The sequence below is a fragment of the Hypanus sabinus genome, chromosome 17, assembly GCF_030144855.1.
Source record: "Hypanus sabinus isolate sHypSab1 chromosome 17, sHypSab1.hap1, whole genome shotgun sequence".
Taxonomy (NCBI): Eukaryota; Metazoa; Chordata; class Chondrichthyes; order Myliobatiformes; family Dasyatidae; genus Hypanus; species Hypanus sabinus.
In genome coordinates this window covers 347,967-365,204 of record NC_082722.1, presented here as the reverse complement: position 1 = coordinate 365,204, position 17,238 = coordinate 347,967, and the positions used below count along the sequence as shown (strand labels likewise).

Below are 17,238 nucleotides of genomic sequence, written 5' to 3'. Positions count from 1 at the left end.
GAGTGAAAATAGATCTGCCATGGTAAAATGGCAGAGCAGACTCGAGAAACCGAATAGCCCAATTATGCTCAATGCGTTATGTTATTACCTGCTGGATGAACTCAACAGGTTGTGCAACATTAGTGGGGAGGGGGATTGTCAAGCTTTGGGGCGGAGATTCTGTGTCGGAATGGATGAGGCTCGGCTTCATGTCGGGTGACTAAGAGAAGTGTCGGGGCCAAAGTGTTCTGACATTGGATTTGCACTGGTCTTCACCCGGTGAAACCCGTTGCAGACCCATTGATAAGACGCAGGATGTGCACTCCTCACGGTTTATTGCTTTATGCTCAGGGAAGGCGATGGAGCAGGTAAAAGTCTGGCGTGAGCTCAGTACTCGAACGGTTAATTGGTGAGCCGGACCGGCGCTCCACCAACCGATTGGCAAATTGGATCGTCAATCTTCCATCTGATTGACTGGAGAGAGAACGAATGTTTCACAAAAGTTTGAAGCTCCTCCAGATGATTGGTGATCTGAAATGCAGCGCCTTTAGCTGATTGGTAGACTGACACGGCGGTCTTCCAGATGGCCAGGCGCTCGATCATCTGATTGGGGGAGTGGTCCGATTGCGCACCAGGCCTTCAGGCTGTTCGGGGGGCCGGAGTTGGTGGACTTTGGCTGTTGAGACTATGAGAGGATTTCGGAGAGTGACGGGGTGCTGGTGAGTCAGGAGATTAGTTCTGAATGAAAGTCAGAGTCTGATGGGCCGGGGGTGGATTCTCTCCGTCTCGCTTATGCGGAGCCTGGAGCTGGGGAAAGGGTTAATTTTGGGTTCAGGGTAGGGGGTGCGGTGATTCGCCGGGCCGGAGGGTACATACCGCCTCATCCCATCGCCTAAGTTTCCTGGGTCTCCGCTGTGCCACGGAAGCAGGGGTTTCCAAACTTTTTTAATGCTATGGTCCCCTGCTATTAACCGAGGGAGTCCGTGGTCTCATTTGGCAATCCTTCTACGGAAGAGATCGGTCTGTAGCAGTAACTGACCAGCAACCAGGCTCCACCAACTCCCAGTCGCGGGCGGCTACAGGATTGGGTGTTGGGGGGGGGGGGGTGTAATAGTTGGATAAATACGTGGTAGATGATACTCGTTTTCAGATTCCGATAAGTTTATTGTCATTGACAATAATGAAGTTCCTTGCTCGAGTAAAACTTACCGAACTTACTGAAGGAAAACTCATCGATTAATCAGTTGCGGCGATAAAGCACTGCACTATATAAAATCACAAACAAGAAAAAAATTCTGCAGATGCTGAAAATCTGAGCAACACACACAAAAGGCTGGAGGAAATCACAATGTATAGAACAGCTAAAACAAAAAGTCGTTTCTTGAACACATCAGCAAAATCCTAATTACTACTGTTTTCTGTCGCAATACTTTGATCACTTCGCACTCATAGACCTCGCCTTTCTTGTCCCAATTGTGTTCTTTCTTTTAAAAAATGCGTGTAATTGACCATTAATTTGCTTACCTTGCAAATGCTGCTGGTGTGGTGCTATATTCCTGTAATGATGGTGCAAGTTAGTTTTTTTTATTATATCTGTGCATAAATGTACTTGGGCATACAATAATCACTGAATTTTGACTTTGAACAGCGAGTGCAAAAATGCGAATGTGATAATCATGGAAGAGATAGAATTAAGATCCCAAGAAAGTGTCTGTGCCACTGGGAAGTGGAGATTGGTTCAGGAGTTTGATCACAGTAGGAAAGAAGATGTTCTTTTAAGTACTGTTGTCTGGGCTTTCTAGCATCTGTATCTTCTCCCAAGGATAGGGAAAAAGAAAAGGGAATGGGTATGGTGGCACTAGAGAACACAATGAATTTGCATCTCAGTGCCTACAAAGTATTCCTTCCCCTTTGGAGTATTCATTTTTGATTATTTTACAACATTGAATCACAGTATATTTAATTTGGCTTTTTTGACACAAATCAACCAAAAAAAGACAGTGAAAGTGAAAATAGATCTAGACAAAGTGATTTAAATTAATTACAAATATAAAACACAAAATAGTTTATTGCATAAGTATTTACCCCCTTCAAGTCAGTATTTAGAAGATGCACCTTTGACAGCAATTACAGCTTGTGGATAGGTCTCTCAGCTTTGCACATCTGGACACTGCAGTTTTCACCCATTCTTCTTTACAAAACTGCTCAATTCTGTCAAATTGCATGGGGATTGTGAGTGAACAGCCCTTTTGAAGTCCAGCCACATAGTTGGACTGAGGTCTGGACTCTGACTTGACCCCTCCAGTATATTAACTTTGTTGTTTTTAAGCTATTTCTGTGTAGCTTTGGCTTTAAGCTTGGGGTCATTGTCTTACTGGAAAACAAATCTTCTCCCCGGACACTGCAGACTGCATCAGATTTTCCTCCAGGATTTCCCTGTATTTTGCTGTATACAAGCCTTCCAGGTCCTGCTGCAGTGAAGGATCCCCACAGCATGATGCAACCACCACCTTGCTTCACAGTAGGAATGGCGTGTTTTTGATGATGTGTGGTGATTTGCTTACACCAAACAGTGTTTAGTCTGATGGCCAAGCTGCTCAATTGTGGTTTCATCAGACCATAGAATCTTCTTCCCACATGCCTTATGGCAATCTCTAGCCAAGATTTCCTGTTAGTTTTTTTTCCCTCTAATAGTGGCTTTCTCTTTGCCACTCTCCCATAAAGCTGTGACAGGTGAAGCACCCCGGGCAAAAGTTGTTGTATGCAGTCTGTTGTATGCAGTCTCTCCCATCTCAGCCGCTGAAGCTTGTAACTCCTACAGAGATGCCGTAGGCTTCCTGGTGGCCTTCCTCCTGGTGGCAGTCCTCTTCTTGCACAGTCACTCAGTTTTTGAGGATGGCCTGGTCTAGGCAGATTTACAGCTGTGACATATTTCCATTTCTTGATGATTGACAACTGTACTCCAAGGGATAATAATCAGTGTCTTGGAAATTTTTTGTATCCATCTTCTGACTTGTGCCTTTTAATAATTTTTTCATGGAGTTGCTTGGAGTGTTCTTTTGTCTTCATGGTGTAGTTTTTGCCAGGATACTGATTCAGCAGTAGTTGGACCTTGCAGATATAGATGTATGTTTACTACAGTCAATTGAAACACCTTGACTTCACAGTGGTGATCTCCATTTAGCTAATTATGTGACTTCAGAAACCAATTGGCTGCACCAGTGATGATTTGGTGTGTCGTATTAAGGGGGGGAGGAAGGTGAATACTTGTGCAATCAATTATTTGGTGTTTTATATTTGTAAATAGATTACGTTGTGGAGATCTGTTTTCACTTTCACAAAGGAAATAAAAATTATCTAATCTAAAAATTAAACAGTTGGATCCAACAGTGCATATAACATTTAGAATGTATGTCTTCCAGAAAGTGGCATCACAGGTAGACAGTGGTGTGGGAGTCTTTTTGGTATGCTGGCCTTCATCAGTCAGTGGGATGTTCGATTCAAGCACAGAATTGTTGTTCAAGGTTCCTGTACAACAAGGTAATGAACTATATTTGAAATGTTAACTTTTTCTTTCTACAGATGACTTGTCTATTTCGATAGGATTTATGGGAAAAAAAGTCAGCCAGAGAAAACACTCAGTACTGTCTATTTATCACCAGGCATTTAGTAAGAGGGCTTCAGTGAAGAGGTTAATTGAAGCAAGAGTGAGAGCTTGTGATTTTAATCTTCTTTACTGCTATAATTCTTGCAAAAGTATACTGGATTGTGTTTAGAGTGGAATAAAGTCCCTTGTGTAATTATTTCCTCTTCTAATTTGGAGTAGAAAGGGAATTCAAGAGTCATCCATAGCAGGAGATGATCAATGTGGATCATTGATGATCAATGTGATAAACCTGGTTACTCTTTTGCTCTTAAAATACTTAAAGAATGCTTTGACATTATCTTTTAGTTTGTTGTCTACCAGTGATGTCTACTTCACAGCCCTTCTTCCTCAAATCTTTTTTTTCCAAGCATCATTTCTACAGTCTCCTGATTTCTGAATGCCCTCTGCTTTTGTCAGTATGTCCATGGCATCAACAATGAACAATAATAAACCCTTGTCCCGCTAACATCACAGATGATGAGCACAAGATATACAGAATGGAACAAGCCTTTAGGCCCACAGTAGCCATACCATCTGTCAAGCCCAAATCAATACTAACTTAATCCCAATTTCTACTCTTGCCAGATTCTCATCAGTTCTCTCCAAATTCTGCCATTCAGACATTCTACACATGAGCTAATTGATCTACCAACCAGCACATTTGTGGAATGTGGCAGGCCACACAGATATACAAGAGGTTATTGTTGAAATAGGTTCTGTAGAGCGATGAGGCAGTGGCACTTCTACTTTTCTTTATAAAGCCATTGATATCCTTTGACATCCTGAGTTCTGTTCACTATTACAGGTACACATTGGCCCCCAAACAGTTAATTTTAAAAGCCACCTACATCCTGAATGTAGATTTAACTGCAAGAGGCTGCAATGAGAAGAGGTGAGCGCAGTCTCGTTGAAAACTGAAATCAGCCTTGTTCCCCAACCACCAAATCTGTGTTAACATTCATTATCCCTACCCCTATCCCTCAAGATTTGAATTCCTTGAAAAACAAATAGTTTTTACAACATGATCAGGGGCATCCTTTGAGGGACAGAGAGGAAGATTATTTAATATTACAACATGACCTGGATGAACTGAGAAAATAAACTAGAGAATGGAAGTGGGAATTTAACCCAGACAATGTGAAATGAAACATGTCACATATGTCTGAGTTACATTCCAGCAGGACTTGCACAACAAATGGTAGGACCCTGGAGAGTATTGTAGAACAATGTGTACAGGTACAAACTTCCCTAAACAGATACCCAGGGTGGTCTTAAGATCATAAGACATAGGAGTGGAATCAGGCCATTCAGCCCATCCACTCTGCTCCATCATTCCATCATGGCTGATCCCAGATCCCACTCAACCCCATACACCTGCCTTCTCACCATAAACTTTGATGCCCTGACCAATCAGTAAACTGACAATTTTTGCTTTAAATATACCCATGGATTTAGTCTCCACAGCTGTCCGTGGCTGAGCATTCCACAGATTCACCACTCTCTGGTTCTGGACACCCACCAGAGGATCCACATCCACCTCATCTAGTCCTTTCAACATTCAGTTGGTTTCAATGAGATCCTCCCCCCCCGCATTCTTCTAAATTCCAGTGGGTACAGCCCAAACCTGCCAAATGCTCCTCGTGTTAACCTCTTCATTCCTGGAATCATCCTCATGAACCTCCTTTGGACTCTCTCCAATGACAACACATCATTTCTGAGATATGATGACAGTACTGTTGACAATACTTCAAGTCTGGCCTGACTAGTGTCTTATAAAGCTTCAGTATTATCTCCTTGTCTTTTATATTCTATTTCCCTTGAAGTGAATGGCAACATTGCATTTGCCTTCTTTACCATAGACTCAACCTGTAAATTAACCTTCTGGAAGTCTTGTATGAGGACTCCAAAGTCCCTTTGCATCTCTGATGTTTGAAACTTCTTCCATTTAGATAATAGTCTGTACTTTTGTTCCTTTTACCAAAGTACATATCGTACATTTCCCAACACTGTATTCCATCTGCCACTTTTTGTCTATTTTTTCAATTTGTCCAAGTCCTTCTGGAATCACACTGCTTCCTCAGCACTACCCACTCCTCCACCTCCACCAAGCTTTGCCTCTAAGCTATCAGTTCTATTATGCAAATCATTGATAAACCATGTGAAAGTAGCGGCCCCAATACTGACCTCTGAGGAACACCACTAGTCACTGGCAGCCAACCAGAAAAGGCCCCCTTTATTCTCACTCGCTGACTCCTGCTTGTCAGCCATCCCTCTATCTTTCCTGTAAATAGCATGGGATTTTATCTTGTTAAGCAGCCTCATGTGTGGCATCTTATCAAATGCCTTCTGAAAATCCCAAGTAAATGACATCCATGGCCTCTCCTTTGTCCACCTTGCTTATTAGTTCCTTGAATAACTCTTAACAGATTTCTCAGGCAAGAGTTCTCTTTACTGAAACCATGCTGATTTTGACTTATTTTATCATTAGTCTCCAAATACAGTAACCTAAAATCTCATCCTTAATAATGGACTCAACACTTTCACAACCACTGAGATTAGGCTAACTGGCCTTTCTTTTGCCTTCCTCCCTTCTTAAGGAGTGGCGTGACATTTGCAATTTTCCAGGTTTCCAGAACCAAGTGATTCTTGAAAGATCAAAACCCATGCATCTGCTATCTCTTCAGCCACCTCTTTCAGAACTCTTGGATCTAGTTAATCTGGTCCAGGTGAATTATCCACTTGAAGACCTTTCAGTTTGATTAGCACTTTTTATTTTGTAAGCAATATACCTCACTCCTGCTCCTTGACACTCATGAACCTCTGGTGTATTGGCCTTCATTAATCGTGGAATTGAACTTAGGAGCCGAGAGGTAATGTTGTAGCTATATAGGACCATGGTCAAATCCCACTTGGAGTACTGTGTTCAGTTCTGGTCGCCTCACTACAGGAAAGGTGGAAGCCATAGAAAGGGTGCAGAGGAAATTTACAAGGATATTGCCTGGATCGGGGAGCATGCCTTATGAGAATAGGTTGCGTGAACTCAACCTTTTCTCCTTGGAGTGACGGAGGATGAGAGGTGGCTTGATAGAGGTGTATAAGGTGGTGATCGTATGGATAGTTAGAGGCTTTTTCCCAGGTCTGAAATGGTTGCCACAAGAGGGCACAGGTTTAAGGTGTTGAGGAATAGGTACAGAGGAGATGTCAGGGGTCAGTTTTTTACTCGGAGAGTGGTGAGTGTGTGGAATGGGCTGCTGGCAACAGTGGTAGAGGCGGATACGATGGGGTCTTTTAAGAGGCTTTCAGATAGGTATATGGAGCTTAGTAAAATAGAGGGCTATAGGTATGCCTAGTAATTTCTGAGGTAGGGATGTATTCAGCACAACTTTGTGGGCCGAAGGGCCTGTATTGTGCTGTAGATTTTCAGTTTCTATGCTTCTATATCGCTTGTGTCTTCCACAGTGAAGTACTTGTTAAGTTCATCTGCCTTTTCTTTGTCCCCCATTACTACCTTGCCAGCATCATTTTGTATCTCTTTGTAGAGCTGAAAAAATGTTTAATATCCTGTTTTATTTTATTGGCTAGTTTGCCCTCATTTCAGCTTTTCCCTTCTTACGGTCTTTTAGTTGCCTTTTGTTTGATTTTAAAAACTTCCGAATCATCCAACTTCCCACTCACTTCTGTAAGATTACATGCCTTTTCCTTGGCTTTTAACTTCCCTTGTCAGCCACGGTTGTGTATTCCTGAACAACTTCCGTGGTACGTATCTATCTGGCGCCTTGTGAACTATTCCCAGAAGCTACAGCCACCTCTGCTCTGCTGTCATCCCTGCCAAAACCCCTCTCAAATCCACCTGGGCAAGCACCTCATGCCTCTACAATTCCCTTTATTGTGATCCTGATATATTTGACTTGTGCTTCTCCCTTTCAAGTTGCAGTATGAGTTCAATCATATTATGATCACTACCTCCTTAGAGTTCCTTTACCTTACCCTACCTAAAAAAAAAACTGGATTATTACATAACATCCAATCTAATATTGCCTTTCCTGAAGAAGGCTCAAGCACAAGCTGCTCTGAAAAGCCATCTTGTAGGTATTCAACAAATTTCCTTTTGCGATCTGACTCAACCTGATTTTCCCAATGCCCTTGTATATTTGTCCCCCATTACAATTGTGACATTACCAATATTACATGCCCTTTCCAGCTTCTTTTGCAATCTCAATGCTATATTACAATTGAATTTTGAAAAAGAAAATATTATTTTTCACAACTAAATTATAATTATCGTTCCATTTTAATGTAGCCATTACTGAAACTTGGTTGAGAGAGGGGCAGAAATATATCAGGTTTTCACTTTTTTTAAAAAAAAGATAGAGAATGTAAAAGGGTGGGGGGGTGTTGCTCTACTAATCAGGGACAATATCACTGCTGCACTCGGGAGACAAAATGGAGGGGTTAGACACTGAGTCCATTTGGGTGAAACTCAGGTATAGGAAGGGTGCAATCATTCTGATGGGATTGAACTGCCAGGTGACTGATTGTTCAGTGGGTGAACAGTTAGAGAACAGTGACCAAAATTCCTTAACTTTCAGGATAGCTATCAATAAGAATAGGTAAGCTAATGTAAAAGCAAAAGAGAGGACATACAACAAAGCAAAAATTAGAGGGAAGACAGAAGATTTGAAAGCTTTTAAAAACTTACAAAGGACAACTAAAAGAATCATTAGGAGGGAAAAGATGAAATATGAAACAAGCTAGCAAACAATATCAAAGTGGATAGTAAAAGCTTTTCGAAGTATGTTTTAAAAAAAAATAGAAATCAGTGAATATAGGACCACTAGAAAATGAGGCCGGAGAAATAATAATGGGGGACAAGGACATGCCAGGTGAACTAAATGAGTATTTTGCACCAGTCTTCACTGTGGAAGACTAGCGATGTATCAGATGTTGAAGGGTATAAGGGAAGAAACGTGAGTGCAGTTACTATTACAAGGGTGAAGGTGCCTAAAAAGTTGGAAGACCTAAGGGTACAAATGTCACTCTACTCTTTATGAAAGTAGGAAGGCAGTAGAAATGAAATTATAGACCTGTGTTATAAGAATCACCTCTTGTAATAATTATCAGTGAGGCACGGAGAATCTCTACTTGCCAACAAGTAACTTACATTGTCTCAACTGAAAGGCATGTTGATTCACAAACTACCTGTGTGCACCCTACTAGAAGCCCTGACCCTCCACAGTCAATAAAGAGAAAAGGTATTACCTGGGAAAGGAGATTATGGTCCCGATCGCCACGTGTCTGTGGGGTCATCATTATCTGTTGGTCTCTGGTGTCCTTGAGCAAGGCACTTAACCACACATTGCTCTGTGACAACACCGGTGCGAAGCTGTATGGGTCCTAATACTCTTTCCTTGGACAACATTGGTGGCGTGGAGAGGGGAGACTTTCAGCTTGGGCAACTGCCGGTCTTCCATTTTAAAAAAAAGCTTGAGACTAACGGAGGCCCCACACATCCACACACACCCCTTTCTGCTCTCTCCTCCGGTTGCCATGGATGACCGCGGAGGTGCATGTGCTGGTGAGGACCCGTGACTCAGCCTTCAGAGCAGGTGACAAGGCAGCCCTAACAACAGCGAGGTCCAAACTGTCCTGGGCCATCAGAGAAGCAAAACATGCACATGCCCAGTGAATCCACAGCCAATTCCAGGATAGCAGCAACACGCGGTGCATGTGGAAGGGCATTCAGGACATCACCTGCCTGTGCTGGTGATGCCTCCCTCCCAGATGTGTTGAGCATCTTCTACATTTGTTTCGGGGTGGAAAATGACGTGGTGGTGAGGAAGACCACTCCTCCCAATGACCAGGTGCTGTGTCTTACCATGGCCAATGTGAGGAAAACTCTATGCAGGGTCAACCCATGGAAGGCAGCTAGACCAGACAATATTCCTGGCAGAGTGCTCAGAGGGTGTGCAGACCAGCTGGCAGATGTTCTCACTGACATCTTCAACATTTCCTGGAGCAGCGCCATCATTCCAATGTGTTTCAAGGCTGCCACCAATGTCCCCATGCCGAAGAAGTCTTCAGTGTCCTGCCTGAAGGACTACCGTCCCATTGCACTCACATCCATCATCATGAAATGCTTCGAGAGGCTCATCATGAGGCACATCAAGACCCTGCTACCCCCCTCACTGGACCCCCTGCAGTTCACATATCATCCCAATCGCTCAACAGACGATGCCATCGCCACTTGTCCCTCACTCACCTGGACAAAAAAGACATGTATGTTCGAATGCTGTTCATAGGCTTCAGTTCTGCATTCAGCACAATCATTCCTCAGCACCTGATCGGAAAGTTGAGCCTACTGGGCCTGAACACCTTTCTCTGAAACTGGATCCTAGACTTCCTGACTGGGAGACCTCAGTCAGTCTGGATCAGGAGCAGCATCTCCAACACCATCACACTGAGCTCGGGCTCCCCAGGGCTGTGTGCTCAGTCCACTGCTGTTCACTCTGCTGACCCACGACTGTGCAGCAATACACAGCTCAAATCACATAATCAAGTTCGCCAATGACATAACCGTGGTGGGTCTCATCAGCAAGAACGATGAAACAGCTTATGGAGAAGAGGTGCAGCTGCTAACGGACTGGTGCAGAACCAACAACCTGTCTCTAAATGTGAATAAAACAAAAGAGGTGGTTGTTAAGTACAGAGTAACCACTCTCCGCTGAACATTGACAGGTCTACTTTGAGATTGTTAAAGCACCAAATTTCTTGGTGTTTGCCTGGCGGAGAATCTCACCTGGTCCCTCAACACCAGCTCCATAGCCAAGAAAGCCCAGCAGTTTCTCTTCTTTCCGCGAAGGCTGAGAAAAGTCTATCTCCCACCCCCACCCCCCCTATCCTCGCCACTTTCTGTAGAGGATGTGTCGAGAGCATCCTGAGCAGCTGCATTACTGCCTGGTTCGGGAATTGCACTGTCTCGGATTGCAAGACCCTGCAATGGATAGTGAGGTCAGCTGAGATCATCGGGGTCTCTCTTCCCGCCATTACAGACATTTACACTACACGCTGCACCCGCAAAGCTAATGGCATTGTCCATGCAACCCTCATACAAACTCTTCACCCTCCTACAAACTCTTCACCCTCCTGCCATCTGGGAAAAGCACTGAATACACACTTTTCCACTGTCACACTTGATTGGTCCTATTCTCTTGCGTCTTATCCTTTTGCTCTTCACTTACTTGTAGAATGCCTTGGGGGGTGTTTTCCTTAATCCTGTCTGCCAAGGCCTTCTCATGGCCCCTTCTGGCTCTCCTCATTTCTTTCTTAAGCTCCTTCCTGCTAGCTTTATAATCTTCTAGATCTGTATCATTAACTAGTTTTTTGAACCTTCCGTAAGCTCTTCTTTTCTTCTTGACTAAATTTATGACAACCTTTGTACACCACGGTTCCTGTACCCTATCATCCTTTCCCTATCTCATTGAAATGTACCTATGCAGAATTCCATGCAAATGTCCCCTGAACATGTGCCACATTTCTTCTGTACGTTTCACTGAGAATATCTGTTCCCAATTTATGCTTCCAAGTTCCTGCCTGATAGCCTCATATTTCCCCTTACACCAATTAAACACTTTCCCAACTTGTCTGTTCCTATCCCCTCCAATGCTGTGGTAAAGGAGATAGAATTGTGATCACTATCTCCAAAATGCTCTCCCACTGATAGATCTGACACCTGACCAGGTTCATTTCCCAATACCAGATCAAGTACAGCCTCTCCTCTTGTAGGCTTAATCTACATATTGTGTTAAGAAACCTTCTTGAACATACCTAATAAACTCCACCCTATCTAAACCCTTTGCTCTAGGGACGTGCCAATCGATATTTGGGAAATTAAAATCTCCCACCACAACAACCCTGTTGTTATTACACCTTTCCAGAATCTGTCTCTCTATCTGCTCCTTGATATCCCTGTTACTATTGGGTGGTCTATAAAAAAACACCCTGTAGAGTTATTGACCCCTTCCTGTTTCTAACTTCCACCCAAAGACACTCAGTAGACAATCCCTCCATGTCTTCCTCCTTTTCTGCAGCCGTGACGCTATCTCTGATCAACAGTGCCGTGCCCCTACTTCTTTTGCCTCCCTCCCTGTCCTTTCTGAAACATCTAAAGCCTGGCTCTGGACATAAGCATTACTGTCCTTGTGCCATCCAGGTCTCTGTAATGGTCACAACATCATAGCTCCAAGCACTGATCCACGCTCTCTCATCTGCTTTATTCATAATACTCCTTGGTTTAAAATAGACACATCTCAAACCATCAGTCTGAGCGAGTTCCTTCTCTATCACCTGCCTACCCTCCCTCTCCAACCTTTCTCTGTTTGTGAGCCTACCACCTCTTCCTCCTTCTCTTTAGTTTGGTTCCCACCCTCCAGCAATCCTAGTTTAAACTTTCCCCAATGGCCTTAGCTATCCCCACCAGGGATCCAAGTGCAACCCAACCTTTTTGTATAGGTCACTCCTGCCCCAAAAGAGGTCTCAATAATCCAGAAATCTGAATCCCTGCCCCCTGCTCCAATCCCTCAGCCTTGCATTTATCCTCCACCTCGCTCTATTCCTATACTCACTGTCATATTAATTAAGTTAAATTAATTATAGATTAATTAATTTAAATAAGTAATGCAAAAGAGAACAGAAATAGTGAGGATTGGAAAGGTTGTTTTCCTAGGGCCAAAAGAGGCAGTGGGTGATCTTACAGAGTTTTATAAAATCACAAGGGACATCTCTGTAAGACAGATAAATTCTCAGGTCAACTATCTGTTGAGTTTACCCAGCATTTTGTCTAGATATTTTTTAAATCGTTGATATTAAGGTATTTGTCAATGGTACCTTTGTTATTACCTGCACAGTTTTGTTGCTGATCAGCCAAAGCTTGAGTGTTGTCCAGGTCTGGCTAGGTTGGGATGTGAATTGTTTGGTTATCTGTAATTCTTCAAACAAGAACCAATGGAGTGAATGTCATTTTGGAAGCATCTAATGGTACCAGAGACATTGCTCGAAGAACTCCTCTAATTATGACTTTTCTCTTTGGAGTGGTGGGGGCTCAGGGGAGATGTGATAGATATGTATAAAATTAGGAGAGGCATAGATAGGGTCAACAGCTGGTATTGAGTCATAGAAACAGACCCTTCAGCCCAACTGGGTCATGCCAACCACAGCATCTTTTTTGCTAGTCCCTTTTGCCTGCATTTGGCCAGTAACAGTCCAAGACCCTCCCCTTCATGTAGCTGGAATTACAGACAGACAGACATACTTTATTGATCCCGAGGGAAATTGGGTTTCGTTACAGTCACACCAACCAAGAATGGTGTAGAAATATAGCAATATAAAACCATAAATAATTAAATAATAATAATAAGTAAGTTATTCCAAGTGGAAATATGTCCAGGACCAGCCTATTGGCTCAAGGTGTCTGACACTCGGAGGGAGGAGTTGTAAAGTTTGATGGCCACAGGCAGGAATGACTTACTATGACGCTCAGTGTTGCATCTCAGTGGAATGAGTCTCTGGCTGAACGTACTCCTGTGCTTAACCAGTACATTATGGAGTGGATGGGAGACATTGTCCAAGATGGCATGCAACTTGGACAGCATCCTCTTTTCAGACACTCCCGTCAGAGAGTCCAGTTCCACCCCCACAACATCACTGGCCTTACATTTTTACAAAGAAGTGACATAGGATCAGAGAATGTTGAATCTTTGTGGGTGGAGTTAAGAAACTATAAGGGTAAAAAAAAATTATGGGAATCATATACAGTCAGCCCTCCTTATCTGTGGGTTCTGCATGCGTGGATTCAACCAACCGTGGATTGGGAAAACCTGGAAGTCCTCTCTCCAGCACTTGTTTGAGCATGTACAGCCTTTTTTTCCTTGTCATTATTCCCTGAACAATACTATTTACATAACATTTACATTGTATTAGGTGTTATAAGTTATCTAGAGATGATTTAAAGTATATGGGAGGATGTGCATAGGTTACCGCGGATCAGGAATGGAAAAAATAAAATGGAAGTTCTCCAAGTCGGAACAGGTATATCTGGTATTATTTAGCATCAGTTAGTCAAATGTTTGTCTTAGTATTGTTACGTATCCTGTAACTGGATAACTTACCAGCAAAGATAGAGAGATCCGTTGAAGTCTGATGTCACTATTTTCAAACGTTTTTATTTATAAAGGGGCACAAAAGTAAGGTTAATACAAACATTCAGATAATGCACGTCGTCAATACTCAATCTAAAGCGCGGGTATAGTAATAATCATCATTAAGAAGTAATCTCGACTGTTGTCTAGGGCGGGGGTCGGCAACCCGCGGCTCCGGAGCCACATGTGTCTCTTTTACGTCTGTGCTGCGGCTCCCTGTTACTTTGGGAAATAATTGGTTGTGGCGACCCTTTTCCTGGCACATCCGAACCGACTCACAATTAGATAGCCTACGGGGGTTTGCGAGCACAGAGCTTTGGAGCCTCTGCGCCATGGGGGGCAGGTTGACAGAGGCTTAAAAGTGAGGCTGAAGATTTCGAATAAGGTTTTTTCCTTCGACTGCAGTTACCGACTCCGTGTCGTAATTTTAGCGCTGCGTGTAGCACACCGCTACTTGGTCAGTATTTAATTAAAATGTATTTTATGTTAGTTTGTTAGTTTTTGAAATGTAAATCTAAATTTGAAGATTATGGTGATCTTGTACAATCTAATTAAGACGTTGTGGCGACCCATTTCCTGACACATCCGAACCGGCTCACAATTAGCCAGCGTTCAGGAGATAGCCTACGGGGGTTTGTGAGTACGTGTCTTTTGCAGCATCCGCGCCCATGGGGGGCGGGTTGAGGGAGGCTTAAAAGCAAGGCTGTTTAGTTCGAATAAAGCTATCTTTGACTGCAGTTTACTGACTGCGTGTAGCAACCGCTACAACTTGTTTTTATCGCTGGCTGTCCAGAGGGAAGGTGCTGAAACGCTTTGTCGCGTGTCTGGAAGAAGTGAAAACTTTCCTGGGCAGCAAAGGGCTCAACTTTCCTGAGCTGGAACAGCCAGAGTGGCTGGAAAAGCTACACTTCATGGTAGACATGACAGCGCACCTGAACATGCTGAACACAGCTCTTCAACGGGGTAAGGACGTACAGCCCTGCACATGTTGGAGGATGTTTTGGCATTCGAGCGCAAGTTGATGTTGCTTGCCAGAGATTTACAGAAAGGCACATTGTCTCACTTGCCCAATTTGAGAGAGTTCAAACAATGTCACGACATGATAAATTCGGAGTATTTACATTCTGCAATCATCGCAATGCAAACATCGTTTGGGAAACGCTTCTGTGAGTTCAGAGAGGAAAAAAACACATTATCCTTCCCGGTCACTCCCCTAAGCATCGATCCATCCCTACTGAATACGACTGCATTGTCAGGTGTGAGTCAACCTGAACAAGTATGATAAATATTTTAATTGCCTATTATTTTACGTATATTCATATGTTTTCATTGTTCAGTGAAATAGTCCTTTTATTTTTCAGGTTGACAGCTGGCTGATGTTATTTTTGATTTGCTGCTGGCGGCAAATTTAAGTTTGGCGTTTTTCATAAATACAAGAAGGACTCAAATAGACGTTGAGTATTTTACTTAAAAGTAACCTTTAACCTAACGTCTTTTTTTCGGAGTTCAAAATGTTTTTGTTGCATGCAGAAATGTAATTTCGTTTTCTCTGCAGGAGTTCATCAATTTCATAAATGCAACACATTATAGTTTGTTTATACATAGCATAAAGGCAAAACAAAACGTTGTATGCAGTGTTATTTCATTTTAAATGTCAAACGGGTTTTGCGGCTCCCAGTGTTTTCTTTTCTGTGGGAAACAGGTCCAAGTGGCTCTTTCAGTGGTAAAGGTTGCTGACCCCTGGTCTAGGGGATAATATATTGTCCGTTGGAAAAATAAAAGCCACTCAGAAGTCTGCAGACTTTAGCCTTTCGGGGAATCGCTGGGTTTCACGTGTTTTAGAGGGATCGGTGAAAAACGAAAAAAACTTGCCCGGGTCTTTATGAAGCCACTCCGTAAAATCAGGGGAACGTTGTTTCCCCGTTGTTAGTTCGAAGTCCTTCTCGGTGTTATCAGCCACCCGCTCCCCAGGCAAAGGAGTTAGGAGCACACGTGGCGTTGAGTGGCTTCCAGCCAGTACGGGAGCACTGAGCGAGGGTGTCCTTCTGGTGCGTCGCTGGGGTACTGCCTCCTGCAGTCCCCTTTTATCTTAACTTGCAGAGTTGTAGATGTCCATCAAAGTAGGGTGATGCAATCCCCACCCCCACATTGCCCGAGGGTGTCCATATCCATGGTAGCTGTCACGTAGCAGGGACATGCACGTCACACAGGTGCCTCTAAGAACAATGGCCAAAACCGTTGCATTGTCTCTCACTTCCTGGGTCCGAGACCCGAATTTATAGCGATCTTGCGATTCTCCGGAAGGAGGGAGCTGCTCCCGCCCCTTCGGCCCCTCAGAGCTGTGGTACATTCATAACAGTATATAGTATATATTTTACCTTTCTATGCATATAAAACACAAGAAATGTATGTATTTCAATAATTAAACCATTGTTGCTTAGTAATAATTGTAGCTTTCATCAGGGCAGGGCTTTCACATGCTCCATTATACTCACTTTATCCGGACTGTAACCTAATCCTTCCCGATGACCGATGGCATTTATTCTCTTTCTGATCACTTTATTATTTTCACTTTATTTTCAATTGTGATTGTTTTTCGGAACGGAAACACTGCAGATTCAGAGCTCTGCCGGGTCCTAAAGTCCATTGCACTGAGAGAGGTTAAATAAGCTCCAGAGCTCCGCCGGGTCCTAAAGCCAACTGACTTGAGCATCCACGTTTTTTGGTATCCGCAGGGAATCCCGGAACCAATCCCCCACAGATAAGGAGGGCCGACTGTATAGAGCTCCAAATAGTAGCCAAGATGTGGGGTATCGAGATTGCAAAGGGAGCTGGAAAAGGCATATAATAAGGCTAGTGACACAATTGTAATGGGGGACTTCAATACGCAAGGGCATTGGGAAAATCAGGTTGGTGTTGGATCCCAAGAGAGAATATGTTGAATGCCTACAAGATAGCTTTTTAGAGCAGCTTGTGCTTGAGCCTACTCAGGGAAAGGCGGTCTTAGATTGGGTGTTGTGTAATAACCCAGATCTTATTTGGGAACAATGTAAAGGAACCCTAAGGAGACAGTGATCATAATATGATTGAATTCATACTGCATTCTAAGAGGGAGAAGCACAAGTCACATGTATTAGTATCACAATGGAATAAATGAAATTGCAGGAGCATGAGAGAAGAGCTTGCCCAAGTGCGTTGGAGGATAATGAAAGAGTAGAGATGGCTGAAGTTTTTGGGAATAGTTCACAAGCCACAGGATCAATATGTCCTACAGAGGAAGTTCTCATCAAATGACAGAGACAGGCAACTGTGGCTGATAAAGGAGGTTAAGGACTGCATAAAAAAACAAGGAAAGGGCATATAAGGTAGCAGAAGTGAGTGGAAAGTTGGATGATTGGGAAAATTTTAAAATCCAACAAA

General features: G+C 43.2%; 1 protein-coding gene across 3 annotated transcripts in view; it reads left to right on the top strand.

Annotated features, from left to right (window-relative positions):
- The first annotated feature begins 572 nt into the window (after nucleotides 1-572).
- The window catches only part of ccdc102a (coiled-coil domain containing 102A), a 236,746-nt gene continuing 220,080 nt past the window's right edge, over nucleotides 573-17,238 (top strand). Inside the window, exons 1-2 of one of the 3 annotated variants that reach the window (XM_059992448.1) lie at nucleotides 606-698; nucleotides 3,402-3,519. The gene's annotated coding sequence lies outside the window, so the exon portion shown is untranslated. Of the gene's footprint in view, nucleotides 699-3,401; nucleotides 3,520-17,238 lie in introns of all 3 variants that reach the window. The other 2 variants (XM_059992451.1, XM_059992450.1) reach the window with 2 other exon arrangements.